Raw genomic sequence first — 17,542 nt, 5'->3', positions numbered from 1 at the left:
GTAAGAATCTTCCAGCATGGCAAATGAGTCTATCAAATCTGGAGCTAGGTTGTGATACCACATCATGGCCCCTTTTGAAATTGTTTCTCTCGAGTCGGGTTTTTCTGGGGCTTATTATTGGTTTCATGGCGTATACTCCTTTTGGTATGGTAGCTTATGTCGACGTGTTGGGAGTTGCACGAGACCACATCCACAAGAATTGGTTCTGGTGCATCCTTAGAGTTTCATGGTGGTACACCAATACCTGGAACAGCTACACCATTCTCTCCATGGTCCTCAAGACCGTTGTTTTCATGTGTGTTTACTGAGTTAGACATTTTCACCTGAAATCAAAGATTCTTGGACAAGAAGAAGTGTGAAAAATAACTTGCGTTATGTAGTAAACCAGCAAGAAAATAATCACTATTATTTTTAACCCTACGGTGGGCACCAAACTGTTTAACTTGAAAATGGTAATTACAATTAGATTTGATTTTGTGGTTCTAAAAATATGTGATTTATTTTTATGCTAGTTGTTAGGCAGTAGATGCTAAGTGTGAGACTAAACAATAAGATAAGAGCTTGAAGACAATATGTTAAGCAAACCGAGTGGCTAAGAATCAGAGCCTCGAGCTGGCCTATACGGGGCCTTGAGGTCGAGCTAAGCGCTAGGCTGTGAACGACTGATGAAGGACTAACAATTATAAGAGCTTTGATTTGAGCTTTTTATGATAAATAATGAGTAATAAATGAAGAACAATTAATGGAACACAATAAATGTAAGCAATAAATATAAGTAATAGAATCAAGGGAGAATGTGTTTAAGTTAGAGAGCAGAGAATGATCTCGTATTGAATGTTGTATATAATACAGAATGACAAGGGTCTCCTTTATATATGAGGGGGAATTCCAACATAATACAAATGCATTTATTACAAAGAAGTGTATCTGGTACAGCTATTTAGATGTCTGGTACAGACTGCTACTATTCTTGTAGGTGTTATCAGCTCTGACCACGTGCCTAGGGAACATCCCGCTTATCCATGATAACCATCGATTTATGCTACCCCGAGGTCGAACATAAAGAACCCTCGAGGTCGAACCTCGAACTATGCCCCGGGCCTTCGAGGTGATATGACGGAAAGACATAATCATTGTAAAATCGGGCTCTCTGATTTTAGCTGTATACAATCATGTCACACCGACATAACTTAAAGCCACAAACTGTGCAACCCAAGCACCAATAAGCAACAATTCCTCAACGCGTGGCCCCATCCAAACATCGGTCCTATGAAATTCCTCAAGTTGTAATGCTCAAAATCAACAACCACATGCAATTCAACATCAAGTATACAAAGTGCATGACCATAACCATGGAGGAGCGAATAGAACAATGTACCACAACCCGGAGAGACCATACCCAACGTGCAATCAACTCTTCAACACCCTAATTACCATCTCGCTCAAATTCTGCTACAAGGCTCAAATAGACCCGCATAGGTGCACATAATAAAAAAATCACAACCCCTCAAAGCACATAAGAGTAACACATAGAAGATATCATAGCACGAACAAGCTCAACTCTAACCGAATGACACTCATTTCAGCAATAACGGTGTTGAGTCAACTATTCCGACCCGATGCAGAATACACATCCTCATTGGGCTTACTAATGGGCTCCCAAATCAACTCCGGTAATCCCTAAATGGATAAATGGCCCTCCAAAAGTCCACAATGACCTAATCATAGCACGTACTACAGTCTAGCTAACTTTGGCCACATTTTCACAGTCTGCAACCCCAAAATAATCTGCTTTTGAGAACTTCTAGCCTCCAAATCCATAGAGCACATGAACCTCCATAGTCGGTCCCAATTTCTCCACTTGAATGACTAACACATCTCTTATACATAATCATCCTCACAAGAAATACTTCTATAATTCTTCCCTATTATATAGCAAAATCTGAGCATCAGCAGTCGATCAACCAGGCGAGTACTGCAATACCGATGAATCATCTGTAAGTCAAAACACAGTGCGCCCCTTTGAAATACGCAGTCTTCTTAGGGGATACCAGATAGTGCGAGCATTCTTCTAAATATTTGAAACTGTCTATGTCGTCTAGAATTCATGACATCCCTTTTGAAACTGAACCAAATACTTGCACATGCAAGTCTCAATCTCACACGACACTCCGCATCTATCCGGCCATCATATGAAAACAGGAGAACCTCATTACCAACATTGAATCACAAGAAGAATACATACTCAAAAAATAGAAACCTTCCACTTGATCCAATCTAAGAGAAAAATGCAATGCACTACAAACTCCCCATGTTATAGAAAATATGCATCCCAAGTCGTGGTAGAAATCATCGAGAACTCTACTAGATCCATTTGCACATAACCAAGCCATCAGAATCGAATTCCTCTAACTCAACCAAGTCACTCAAGTCACCAAACCCAAGAGTATTACCACAAAACACTTGTAAAGCCTCATCACATTGTAGGAACCAAAAGAACCGAGCATACCATTACCATACTGATCCAACTTACTACCAAGCTGTTCTATTTCCTTCTAGTTTCTTCTGAATTTCCTTCAAGTTAACACTTTTCTTTACCAACACTATGACCCTTAACTCAACACTCACCACGAGAGATCCAAGCATAAAATGACATCACCCTAAGGCCCATAAAACGTTGTATTCCTATTTAAACACTCAAAATACTGCACCCGAGATACCTACTATGAAGAGGCCTTATGTGAATCTAAAATTGTTTCCTTCACGTTCCTCATACTGGAATGTAGAATCCACAATGATACCGAAATATCGCGAGTCTTGACACCATCCAATGGAAATCTTAGATTCTAGCCATACACAAATCAAAAAATTCTCAATTGCCACATATAAATCTTGAATCCATTAGAAGCCACTCGAGTATCATCCACTCTGCTAAAATCTCAATTGCACTACCCAAGCGGGCCAAATGACCCGTGCCCCATTAGCATAACAATACCCAATGAAGTAACCCCGACATAATGCAATCGAATAAATTTCTACTCCATGCGCAGTACATTCGTCATGAATAACAACTCAAATCATTCCACGATTTTCATATATCCATAAGGTGTAATATAACCCCTATCTACAAACTCCCTTACTTGAGTCATCCTCGATCTCAAACTCTGCAAGTCATAACTGATTCACAAGTATGCCTCAAATAGAAACAAGTACAACACATAACCATGCTATCAAATCGTCGATAGCAGACTGCTCCCACTTGGCTCAAAGCCATATAGCAAAACATTCGAAAAATCACAATACCCATACTCTATTACTGCCATAATCTTGCACTAAAATTCAACTAAATCCTTCATAAGCTCATGTAATACAAACCATACAATATCTCAAATCATCTGATAAGCTCACATTCATCCTCGTGACGGCCACGTACACTTTCTCAACTAATCCAAATGCCATGACTCAAAATAGTGAGGGACATTAGTTTAAAAGCCCCATAAGGGTCCAAAAAAGTTGGCACGAGGCCCAAATATGACATTCTGCCCAAAACATAGAAATACTTTTCCAAACACAATGATATCAAATAGTTTTCAATCAAATACGCAACTTAACAGTCGCACGAGACGGACCAAGTCACAATCACCAATGGTGCACAACTCCACGCTCATCATCTAGCGTGTGCATCACCTCAAAGTAGCACAACGATTTGAAATTCGGGGTTTCATACCCTTAGGACAACATTTACAATCAATATACCTCAATCCGGTCCAAGCTCTAGCCCGCGACGCCTTTTCCCCCTAAATTGCCCTCCAATTGCTCCAAATCTGGCCAAAATCAGATTCATACCATCAAAATATGCTAAAGGAACAAAGCCCACTTGAAAATAACCAATTTACATCGAAAATCCCAAAATTGGCCAAACCCGACCCCTGGGCCCACGTCTCGAAATCCAATAAAAATAACATCAATAGAATCCTTACACTCTCACGAATCTATACATACCAAGAACATCAAAATCGGACCTCAAATGGCCCTTCAAATCCCCAATTCAACTCTCTAATTTTTCTTCCAATATTCATTCCAAATTCCCAATTTAAAAGAAAAAATTAAGACAAAATCATGGTATTTAACTAAATTTGAGTGAAGAACACTTACCCCAATCACTCCTCTAAAAATTCCCTCCAAAATCATCTTCTCCCAAGCTCCATAGCTCCAAAAATGCAAAAATGGCCAAATCCTTGAAATAGAGTACTTTATAAGGCTGCCCAGGCTTCCTCTTTTGCGAATGCGGGACGCCCATCGCGTCCGCGATGAAGAAAAAATATCCACTCCCAAAATGCTCTACGCGTTCACGGCACAAGCCTCGCGAACGCGATGCCTACTGGAGATATAACTACGTGAACGTGAGCACCAAGGCGTGAACGCAAAGAACACAGCATCAACACATCGCGAACGCGACACGCAAAGCACGAATGCGAAGAACAGAATTCACCACCTCGAGAACACTCTTCACGAACGCGAGTCCCTGACCGTAAACGCGATGAACAAAAATCTCTGCAACAAAAACCAGCAAAACTGCCAAGTCCAAAGTTCAAAACTTGATCTATTTACCACCCGAGGCCCTTGGGACCTCAACCAAGCATGCCAACATATCCCATTTCATCATTTAAACTTGTTCCAACCATCGAAATGCTGAAAACAACATCAAAACATCAAATCATCATCGGATTCAAGCCTAAGAATCCCAATAACTTTCGAATTTTGAATTCTATCAAAAAGTCTATCAAACCTTGCTCGAATGACCTGAAATTTTGCACACACATCACAAATGATACAATGGATCTACTCCAACTTCCAGAATTCCATTCCGACCCCTACATCAAAATCTCACCTATCAACCGGAAAACGCCAAAATTCCAATTTCGCCAATTCAAGACTAAACCTTCCACGGACCTCCAAAATATATTTTGATCATGCTTCTATGTCCCAAATCACCTAACGGATCTAACCGAATCATAAAAATTCCAATCCGAGATCATATACTAACAAGTCAAAACTTGGTCAAACCTTGCAAATTTTAAGCTTCCAACTGAGAATTGTTCTTCCAAATTCATTCTGATCACCCTGAAAACGAAAACCGACGTTTTACATAAGTCATAATACATCGCACGGGGTTAGTCGTTCCCGACAACTGGTGAGCAAAAATGCAAAAGCTCGAAATGATTGGTCGGGCCGTTACATTCTCCCCCACTTAAACATACGTTCGTCCTCGAACGTGCCTAGAGTTGTTCAAAAAACCATCAAATCGCTATGTAACTTTACCATGCATATACCCGGGGGTGATCCCACATCACCCTATCTCATATAGGTTCGATAACACAATGTAACTAAAATTTCACAATCCAACCTAGCCCATAAACCTTAGATCCACATTCCCACTTCTAATCATCCACAAGATCAGAATCTCACATCTATACTCTGAATAAGCCTAAATAAGCTTTGACAAGCCATACCTGCAACCTTATATGCAATTACATGATATACCACATAGCTTAAACTCTCGTAGCAATAGTTTTTGATCACAGCCATTGCTCAAAACATCCAAATTTTGATAATAAACCTCTTATCAAATAAAGCCTCATTCCAACACTTCTATATACTGCCAATGATAAAAGAAACACACAGATTTGTAATCGTTTCTCAGATCAACCATTCATGAAGCTCCCCCTCTTTTGGTAAGAACCATAGTAAATTTTTAAGTCGAACCTCGATATTATCCTTCCAACGTGCTGAAACTGAATTTGTTTGTATTTATTCTAGATCTTAACGATCTCATCTAACCCAACACAACTACTCTGGTGACATGGCATATAAATACCATCTAAAGCCACAACTCGTGCAACCCGCACACCAATAAGCAATAATCCGAATGCACTCAAATCATGAAAATGACCCGAATGAAAGAGTTGTACTGCAAGCTCACTAGTATCACCACAACACAATGCTGAGAACCCATCACACATCATAGAACCAGAACACACGAATCTATCTCATAGGGTCATACCTCCAGGAATGAAACTGAACTCAAGCAGAACTCACACTTAGATAATTTAGCATATAACGGACTATCCCTCAGGGTCTGAAGAACCACTCTAAGATGTTGCTCATGCTCCTCCCGGCTGCGGGAATATATCAGAATATCATCAATGAAGACTATCACGAATGAGTCCAAATAACGCCTGAACACTCGGTTCATCGAATCCATAAAAGCTGCTGGGGCATTTGTCAACTCGGCTGACATAACTCATAATGCCCGTACCGAGTGCGAAAATCTGTCTTAGGGACCTCGGATGCCCAAATCCTCAACTGATGATAGCCAGATCTCAAGTCAATCTTTGAAAATACCTTGGCACCCTGAAGCTGATCGAACAAATCATCAAACCTCGGTAGTGGATACTTATTCTTGATGGTGACCTTGTTCAACTACCGGTAATCAATGCACATTCTCATCGAACCATCATTTTTCTTGAAAAACAACACCAGCGCACCCCAAGGCAAAACAATAGGTCTAATGAAACTCTTCTCAAGCAAGTCTTGCAACTGCTGCTTCAACTCTTTCAACTCTGGCGGGGCCATGCGATATGGCGGAATAGAAATGGGCTGAGTGCCTGAAACCAAATCGATGCAGAAATCAATATCCCTATCGGGTGGCATACCTGGAAGGTCTGAAGGGAAAACATCAGGAAACTTACTAACCACGAGCACCGAATCAATAGAGGAACCCTTAGCACTAGAATTGCGAACATAAGCAAAATAGGCCAAACACCCCTTCTCGACCATACACCGAGCCTTCATGTACGAGATAACACTGCGGGTAGAATGACCAGGAGTCCCTCTCCACTCTAAACAGGAAAAATCTGGTAAGGATAAGGTCACAGTCTTGGCGTGACAGTCCAAGATGGCGTGGTACGGGGATAACTAGTCCATCCCCAATATAACATCGAAGTCGACCATGTCTAACAACAACAAATCAACACGGGTCTCAAGACCCCCAATCACAACAATACAAGAACGATGAACTCGATCGACCACAATAGAATCACCCACCGGTATGGACATATAAATAGGAATACTCAATAAATCACTAGGCATGACCAGGTAAGGTGCAAAATAAGATGACACATACGAATACATAGACCCTGGATCAAATAGCACTGAATAATCTCTATCACAAACTAGAATGGTATCTATAATGACTGCATCTGAAGCCTCAGCCTCGGGCCTAGCTGGAAGGGCATAACATCGGGGCTGTGCCCCACCACCCTGAACTACCTCTCTAGGACGGCCTACTGCTGGCTGGCCTCCACCTCTGGCGGCCTGAGCTCCACCTCTAGGACCTCTACCTCCACCTCTAGTACCTCTACCCCCACCTCTAACTGGCTGGGCGGGCTGTGGAATACCTGGTGCCTGTACCATAGCACGAGAGCCCTAATGCTGAGAGCTACATGGTGCTCGAGGGCAAAACCTATCAATGTGACCAAGATCACCACAAGTGTAACAAGCCTTCGGCTGCTGAAATTGCTGGCCTTGTCGACCTAGATGACCACCCCGAAAACTCTGAAGGGGCGGTGCACTGATGGGAGTTGGTGGTGCACTGTAAGGCTGTTGATCAGAATAGTGTGTCTGGGAACCACGACCACCTAAAGTACTATGAGAGACTTGGAGAGCTGACTTAAAGGGCCTAGGAGGATGGCCTCTACCATATGAATCCCTACCTCCAAACGAGGTACCACTAAATCTTCCTGAATGACGGGGCCTCTTATCCGACCCATGACCACCTCCCTGTGATAGAACCATCTCAACTCTGCGGGCCACATTGGCCGCCTCCTGGAAAGTGATCTCACTACCGGCCTCCTTGGCCATCTGAAGATGAATCGGCTGAATAAAACCATCAATAAACCTCCTCACCCTCTCTCTCTCTCTCTCTCGGTGGAAAGTATGACAAGAGCATGGCGAGCTAGATCGATGAGCCTGGTCTCACACTGGGTGACCGTTATGGAACACTGCTGGAGGCGCTCAAACTGCCTCCGAAAGGCCTCTCTCTAAGTCACGGGGAGAACCTTCTACAAAAATAACGCTGTGAACTGCTCCCAAGTAAAAGATGGCGAACCGGCTGGTCTAGCTAAGCAATAATCCCTCCACCAAGTCTTGGCGGATCCAGACAGACGAAAGGTAGCAAAATCAACTCCATTGGTCTCAACGATCCCAATGTTCCGAAGAACCTCGTGACAACTATCCAGATAATCCTGGGGATCCTCAGTAGGTGCACCGCTGAATGTAGAAGTGAAGAGATTGGTGAACCTATCTAGCCTCCACAAACCATCGGCAGACATAGTCGCTCTATCGCCGGTCTGAGCTACTACACCTGGCTGAACTGTCACAGCTGGTTGAACCATTGGAACCTGAACCTGGGGAGCTACCTGCTCTGGAGTGCACATAGCAGGAGTCTGAGCTCCTCCTCTATCTTGAGAAGTGGCTGGTGCTACAGGAAGCAAACCTGCTCCGGTGACACTCTCCATGAGGCTCACCAATCGGACCAGAGCGTCCTGAAGAACTGGGTGGCAATGAACCCCTTCGGGACCTGAGACGGGCCCACCAAAACTACTGGGGCCAGAACCTCCTCCTCAAAATCAACTTGAGGCTCCGCCACTGGTGTTGCTGCTCGAGGCTAAGCTCTGCCCATACCTCAACCTCTACCACGGCCTTGGCCTCACCCTCTGCCCCTAGTGGAATCTACTGCTGGGGGCTCGGGCTGCTGAGTGGTAGATAAGAAAGCGCGTGTTCTCTCCATCTGTAATAGAATAGAGTAGAAATCCAATTAGCATTTGAGGAACAAATACGCATGACAAAAAAGAACAAGTGTGAAATTTTCCTAACTTTATAGCCTCTAGGGGATAAGTACAGGCGTCTTCGTACTGATCCCTCAAACTCTACTGAGCTTGTCCGTGAGTTGTGAGACTTATGTAAGCTAGAGCTCTGATACCAATTTGTCACAACCCGAAATTCCCACCCTCGATAGCCATGATGGCGTCTACTCGTAGAAGCTAGGCAAGCCACAAATCCTAAATTCCTAACTCCTTTATTTTTAATCCTTTTTATTGAGCATAACATCAAGCGTTAAATATTAATATAACAACGGAAATATGGAATTAAAGTGGAAGATTTAAATTAAATAAGCTGAATAATAATGCGGAAATCAACATATGCCTCTACCCAAGAACTGGTGTTACATCACTCACGAACTACTAAGAGTACTAAATAAAAAACGTTTGAAAGAAATATAACACTATTTGTCTCGAATACATGAAATAATAGAATGGAATATAAGATAGAGGAGATGCCGAGCCTGCAGACTCCTGCAAGGCTACCTTGGTATCTCAGTGGGTTGAAGGCTGGCTCCCGCGCTACTGCTGCTGTCTAATACCTGGATCTGTGCAAAAGAGCACAGAGTGTAGTATCAGCACAACCGACCCCATGTGATGGTAAGTGCCTAGTCTAACCTCGATGAAGTAGTGACAAGGCTAGGACCAGACTACCAAATAACTTGTGCAGTTCAAATATATATACATGTACAACGAAAAAGAAATATAGGAAATAACCAGTCAGTGTGGGAAGGGGAAACATGTTGGGGAGGTAACAGTTCCAAATAGAAAACCTCAATAAAAGGGGGGAAGCAACAAAGCCAGAATGTCAACAATAATCAGAAATCAACAATTTGCACGGCATCACCCTTCGTGCTTTTACTCTCATCCTTACACAAATAATATCAATAATAAAAATGTGCATGGCATCACCCTTCGTGTTTTTACTCTCGTTCTCACCAAATCAACGTATCATGATAATGTGCACGACATCACCCTTCATACTTTTACTCTTTTTCCTCACCATATAGTCAATGAATATCGGTACGGGATGGTACATTGTATGGCACGACATCACCCTTCGTGCTTTTCACTCTTTCCTTACAACAACAAACAATGCACGACATCACCCTTCGTGCTTTAACACTCTTCCTCACCCAAACAACAATCACAAACAAAGGGGCAAGGGAGTAGACAAATAATGGTAGAAATCCCGGCAAGGGAATACAATTAAACAGCAAAATCCCGACAAAGGAACAATATCAATAAATCTCAACATTCCGGCAAGGGAGATAATCAACAAAGCAACAAACATCCCGGCAAGGGGATAATTCAATAACTCTTTCTCTTTCTTTCACTTATTACTTTATAACTCACTTTACCACTTGAGTCAATTCTCCAAAGGGGTTCAATTATCTCATATACTTTCACAATTAGTATTATAACTCGAGCCAATGGTCCTCGAAGTTCAAAGATCACCATTTCTTTCACATGCTTTTTACAACATATAGAAATCATCATTAAGGCATGAAAGATACAATAAGAACAGAATATCCGCAATATAAAGGTCCACGGTCATGCTAAACACCAACGTATAGATACTCATCACCATGCCTATACGTCATACTCGACAATTAGCACGTAGCAAGACTCAATTATAGCTTTACCCCCTTGATTTCACCACAAATCCGCTCGAATCTAATTAAAAGTTACTTAATTACATCAATAAGTGCTAAATGAATCAACCCCAATGCATGAAAATGAGTTTTCCCAAAGTTTTACCCAAAAAGTCAAAAACACCCCCGGGCCCACGTGGTCAAAACCCAAGGTTCGGACCAAAACCCGATTACCCATTCCCCCACAAATTCAAATGTATAATTTGTTTTAAAATCGGACCTCAAATTGAGGTCCAAATCCCCAATTGTTGGAAAACTTAGGTTCTACCCAAAACACCCAATTTCCCCCATGAAAATCTTTGATTTTAAGTTGATACCATGTTAAAAATGTTAAAGATTGAATAAAACTAGTTAAAATGACTTACAATTGATTTGGAGAAGAGGTTGTTTGAAAAATCGCCTCTTATGTTTTTGGGGTTTTGAAAAGTGAAAAATAACTGAAAATTCCGTCTATTTATACGCCTCTCAAACCCTCACTGTGGACCGCATAAAAAGGACTGTGGCCCCGGTGCTCCACCGCAGACCGCATTAAATGGACTGCGGTCGCACAGGCCTCCCTGAAGACCTGCAATTCAGCACCCTGTGCGGACCGCACAAAGGCGACTGTGGCCTCACAGCCTCCACCGTGTACCGCACAAAGGCGACCGCGGCCGCACAGCCTCCACCGCGACCAGCACAAAGGCGACCGTGGCCGCGCTGGCCCCTCTGCAGTCACACGTGATTTCTCGCGGACCGCACTAAAGGGTTCAGAGGCCTGCAACTTCCTGAACCTGCAACATCTGACTTTCTAAGCCTAAGGAATCCCAGAACCTACTCGAACTCTCCCGAGCCCTCGAAACTCTAACCCAAGTATATACAAAACCTCAAAAACATCCTACGGACATATTTATGTCATCAAATTACCAAATTACTAATATACGGGCCCGATACCAACTCGTTCTAATCAAATTTCACTTCAATTTCCTTAGACATTTTCAGAAAAATAATTTCCTTTAAAAAATTCACTTCTCGGGCTAGGGACCTCGGATTTCAATTCCGGGCATACGTCCGAGTCCCATATTTTCCTACGGACCCTATGGAACCGTCAAATCATGGGTCTGGTTCCGTTTACCCAAAATATTAACCGAAGTTAAATTTATTCATTTTAACATCAAAACTTAGCATTTTCACAATATTTCATACTTAAGCTTTCCGGCTACGCGCCCGGACTGCACACGCAAATCGAAGCGACTCTAAATGAGGTTTTCAAGGCCTCAGAAGCACATAATGGGTAAGAAACTAGGTGATGACCCTTTGGGTCGTCACATTAATAAAATTTGAGTTTTAACCAAAAAAAATCAGACTATGTTCTTTTGGTATTTTGAGCATATCTTGAGTCCTAAAGCTCTTATTGAGGTAATTTTCACGGCGTTCTTCTCCTCTTTTCATGAGGGCTAGTATCTAACTACAATTTTGTATTTTAATATGATCACAGAAGTTCATTTTTGAATTAATCCTTATTTTGATTGGAGAATTGGGGATTTTTATCAAAAAAATTTCTAAAGTGAGTAATTGAGATTTGAACATCGATTTAGAGTCGAAATTGGATGAAATTAATATGGTTGGACTCATAATTAAATTGGTTGTCGAATTTTATGAGTTTTGTCGGATTCCGAGGTACGGGCCCGGGTTCGGCTTTTTGGTCGATTTTAGGCTTTCGATTAAAGATTCATCCTTTTTCCATTGGGATTGGTTCCTTTAGCATTGTTTGATTTATTTGAGTTGTTTTTGGTTAATTTCAAGCCATTCAGAGGTCGGAACGTGTGAGATGGCATTTTTGGAGCAACGTTTGGCTTGCTCAATATTGGAATTGGTTTGTTCAAGGTAAGTAACTCTTCTAAATTTAGTGTTGAGGGTATGAAATCCCAAATTTTGTGCTATGTAATTGGTATTAAGGTGGTGCACATGCTAGGTGAAAGGCGTGTTAGCGTGCACCGTGTGAATTGTGACTCCATTATTTCTATGGCACTGTGTAGTTACCTGACCTTACCTGAAATCATGAAATTTCTACGTACTTGAGCTATTGAGTTGTGATCCATATGAGACACCATGTCTAGACTGCATGCTTATCCTATTGGAACCCATTGAGGTCATTTCCATTTTTGAGCTATGCATATCATATCTCCGTCTCTGTTACTATTTATTGATACATCATATCCTTATTTTGTGCTGATATTTTATGTCATTGAGAGCCCGAGAGACTGGAGAGATTGATGACCGAGTGAGGCCAAGAGCCTGATTGTGAAGATAATTATGGGATTGGGCTGCACATCGCAGCTTAATATACTGCTTGGGCTGACGGAGACCCTCTGTAGTCTATACACACCCCCATTAACCACAGGTACCTACTAAGTGCGAGTTCTAAGTGATTGGGAGGACTGAGCGACTGTGAGGACTGAGTTACTTGATGGATTGAGTGAGATTGAGTCTTTGGAGAGTGTGAGTACATGATTCATCTATGAGATACATGGCATTGGCATGCACACATGGCATACAAGCATAGAGATGCATTTTTCCTCATGTTGTACCATGTTACATCATTCATGACTTTTTATACACATTGATATGTGGGAATAGAGAGGTATTTCACACTTGCTAAAATATTTGGAATTTTACTGATATTCTTGAAAAAGCGGAACAATTTTTGGAAAAAGTGTGAAAAAGCTGTTAGTTTTTGGTGTTGGACCCGACCTATGTTCCAGCTCATCTCTACTTTCAACCTAAGGTTAGGTTTGTTACTTACCAGTACATGGGGTCGGCCATACTGATACTACACTTTTGCATATTCTGTGCAGATGAAGTTGTTGTTGTTGTTGTGTTTGATGGTTGTTGTAGCTGCCTCTAGTTCATGGTAGCCTTAGTTATATAAAACTCTATTTGTGTACTTTTCAAACAGAAGATGTATTTTTTTCATATCAGTTTTGTAAACTCTATTCTTAGAAGCTCATGATTTATATTACCATTCCTTAGGAAATGTATAAGTTATTAATAATTTCTATCAATTAATTATTTTATTTATTTAATTGAAAATGGATAATTGTTAACTGGCTTACCTAGCGGGTTGGGTTAGGTGCCATCAGGACTAGTGGATTTTGGGTCGTGATAGATTGGTATCAGAGCTCTAGGTTCATAGGTTCTACAAGTCATGAACAAGTGTCTAGTAGAGTCTTGTGGATCGGTATGATGTCGTCCATACCTATCTTCGAGGGGCTACAAAGCATTTAAGATATATTTCCCATCTTTCTTTCCTTATTGTGCGGCAATGATTCAGCTTGAAGCATAATCCTTTGAATTCCTTCCACACATTTGTATACGCACTTGAGCGCTTGGTATCAATTGTGCATCAACGCCTTATGATTCCCTGGATGAGGGGAGAGATGTGATTTCTTTGTGTTGATGATGGGCCAGTTTGGAGGACTTGAGGACATGTTTTGATTGTAGCTTGAGCACATAGGTGTTGATTGTGTGAGCACGTGCTTTTGGATTTATATGTCCGATAGTGTCCCTATTAGTGGAATTTATGGATGGATGGCTACGTTATGAGTATGATGTGACTAAGAGATGTGTTCATATGATTTGAATGTGACGAGAAGGGTTTGCTTGAGGTGTAGAAAGAACTACTGAGTGCTTGATTTCTGTGTTGATTTGATGTATAGTCTCGAGTTATGAGTGTATTGAAGGATCTTTTCATATTGTTTAGTTGAGGAGTGAAGTGAATTTTCATGTCGTGATATGAGTTTAGACTTAGGAAGATTAAGTGATCGCATAATAGTTATGACTATGAAAGGGTATAAAGAGATGTTAGTTTGAGGCGAAGCAGGTAGGTTATCTCCAGCGGGGTCTCCTGTGGTTTGTGTGATACCTATGTTATTTTGTAGCGAGTTCTCTTTTGCCAGTGAATTATATGTGTTGCAATTTGAGTTTGGACCATTTATGAGATTTTGCTTGACTGTTACAAGGGTGAATGAGTGATTTGCAGATGATTTGAGATATTAGATGGTGTGGGCTACATAAGCTTATGAAGGATTTAGTTAAATTTCAGTGAGGGGTTTGGGCAGCAACAGAGTATGGGTATTATAAGTTATCAAATGCTTTATTCCTTGACTTTGAGCCAAGTGGGGGAGTCTGCTATCGACGGGTTGATAGCACAGTTATGTGTTGTATTAGTTTCAGTTTGAGGTATACTGGTGAATCAGTTATCTTTTATTGAGGTTGAGATCGAGGATGACTCAAGTAAGGGAATTTTTGGATACGGGTTGTATTACACTCTATGGGTATATGGAAATCATGAAATGAATGAGTGGTTATTCATGAAAGATATAGTGTTCATGAAGTAAAAATTTGCTCGGTTGCTTAGAGGTGTGAATTACTTCTTAAGGTGTTGTGGTGCAAATGGGCCACAGGTCTTTCGTTCTGTTTGGGCAGTGTTATTGAGATTCGAGTAGAGTGGAGGACTCTCGAGGATGGTTCTAATAGATTCATACGTGGCAATTAAGAATGTTGCATATTTGTATATGGCTAGAAGCTGAGAGTTACATTGGATGGTGTCGAGACTCGTAGTATTTAATTATCATTATGGATTCTGGATTCAGTATCAGGAAGGTAAGATAAATAGCTTTAAATTTACAGAAAGTCTCTTCAGAGGGGGTATCTAGGTTTTGGTACTTTTAGGGTGCTTAATAGAGCATTCAAAGGCTTATGAGCCTTAGGGCTGTTACACCCCATATTTTCGTACGTGAAAGTACAACAAAAGTAAATTAATAGAAACTCACAAATAAGATGGTACATTTTTCATTTTCGCAGGTTAAAGTTTTGTCATAAGTTAATCAACGTAAGATCGAGAATGGGATTATTTTGAGATTATAAGCTTTATGCTATTTCAAACAAGTGATGCATAAATTCGTCAAGATAAGAGGGTAAGCAAATCATGAATTTTTGTTGAAGTTTAACATCTTGGGATAAAATACGGCCCGAACTAAAATATCTGGTACTTATGGACTACTACCATAAAAAGGTACCACATGACTATGATAGTAAGGTGAAAAAGGTGTGTTAAAAGTGAGTAGTATCCTGAGTAATTTGAGATAATACTTAATAATGTGGATAATTAATTAATTGTGGAGATAATTATTATATTAAGTAGATAAATGTCTTTTTGGGGGTTCCACGTGTCATAAACTAAGACAAAGTGGCAAAATACACCAAATAAGTCATAAGACCAAATGATATCTTGTTTACACGTTTGAATTCGTAGTGAAATTTGGATGCGTTGACCTTCTTCTAAGATTAAGTAAAATAGCATTCCTACATTATTAAAAGAGAAATGGCAATGTCCAACGTGAGATTTCTCTGAAATACTACAAGGTCCAACGTGAAATGCTAAGTCAAAGAAGGCCCGATACAATCTTTCGCAAGAATATAATACGGATTCTTCCCTACTTAGATCCTCCGTTACATGTTTTCGCAAAAGAGAATTGGTTCAGGTATGTTAAGACTATCCCTTCTTTCTTTTTGTCATGATCTATACGACACAAACGAAATGAGCAAATGTACAATTTCCATAAATGACTCTATTCATAAAAATACTAGAGATACTTATTCTTGATTTCCCATGTGTCATAATTTTTTGGGTAACTATAATCTTTATTTACCAAAAAGTATATGTACAGCTCAAGAAATGAAAAAATAACCTATCTCTTTTCAACTGGTTAGACATAGTCTCAGCCTATCTTTTTACTAACTACTCTATACAGCCTCATGGATAAAAATTTAAACTTTGCAGCTTCATCCTCAATCTCATCTTCATGCTTCTTCTATAGAATATCTTTTATATAATCACTCTGACTATCTGCCCCACTGATCTTTGTTTTTGTTGAAATACTCAGAGATTTCTTTCTTGCCGTATTTGATACACACTTCTAGCTAGTGGCATTCTGTAAACTTCATCAAGTGCACTCTTTCCATTATGATGCAATATAGCCTACCGTATATCATCATCCCAATTTATAGGTTGCCTAAATATACCTTGCCACTATAACAATTTTTGCCACACTTCCGTAGATATTATACATTTGTAGAAAAGATGTGCTATACTTTCCTCAGTCGCTCCACACATAAGGCAAGTTGCATCCTGTATCACTCCCCATCTCTTCCATATGTCCCTAGTATATAGTCTCCCATGTGCTGTGAGCAAAAGTATAAAATTCCATTTAGGGGCACTCTGATTGTTGCAAGTCAGCCTCTTCCAAGCCACCTTTGCTATATTACCACTCAACTTGCAATAGATGTTGTTAATTGAGAATTGTTCGATATTAATCAGTTCATCCATACTCATTCCAGCATGTGTTACATAGTTGTGAGCCATCAAAATATTTTGCACTACCTAAGAAGCCTGCGTGAATTTGACCTCCCTAATGTTGCTTATTCCCCCATAGTAGGGATGCACCCATCTCACCCACAATTGTCTTTCTTCTTGCACACATTCCATAATTGCTTATAAATTACAGCTTTGTTCCATAGCTCAACATCAATAAAGTTTACACCTCCTGCAGTTTTAGGATAGCACAGTGTTTCCCACCATAAGAATTTCCTGCACGTTGCCACTATTTCATTCATAATATTCATAGGCAGAACAAATATTTGTGACTATAATGTTTGTATAGAGAATAGGACAATCTTGATCAGCACAATTCTTCCAGCGTAAGAAAGAAATTTAGATGTCTACCCTATGATTCTGCCAAGCATCTTCTCCACCAAGAGTTAGCATTGAGTAATAGCCAGACTCTTAGAACTCAAAGGCACTCCTAAATACCTGAAGGTGAGCTCACCTTTGGGAAAGCCAAGAACATCTAATAATTGTTATTGTAAGACTGGATAATTCCTCTGCAATAGACTCAGATTTTGTTT

This window comes from Nicotiana tabacum, chromosome 3 (assembly GCF_000715075.1).
Source record: "Nicotiana tabacum cultivar K326 chromosome 3, ASM71507v2, whole genome shotgun sequence".
Classification (NCBI taxonomy): Eukaryota; Viridiplantae; Streptophyta; class Magnoliopsida; order Solanales; family Solanaceae; genus Nicotiana; species Nicotiana tabacum.
The sequence above is the reverse complement of the archived record's forward strand: the minus strand, read 5'-3'. Positions refer to the sequence as shown.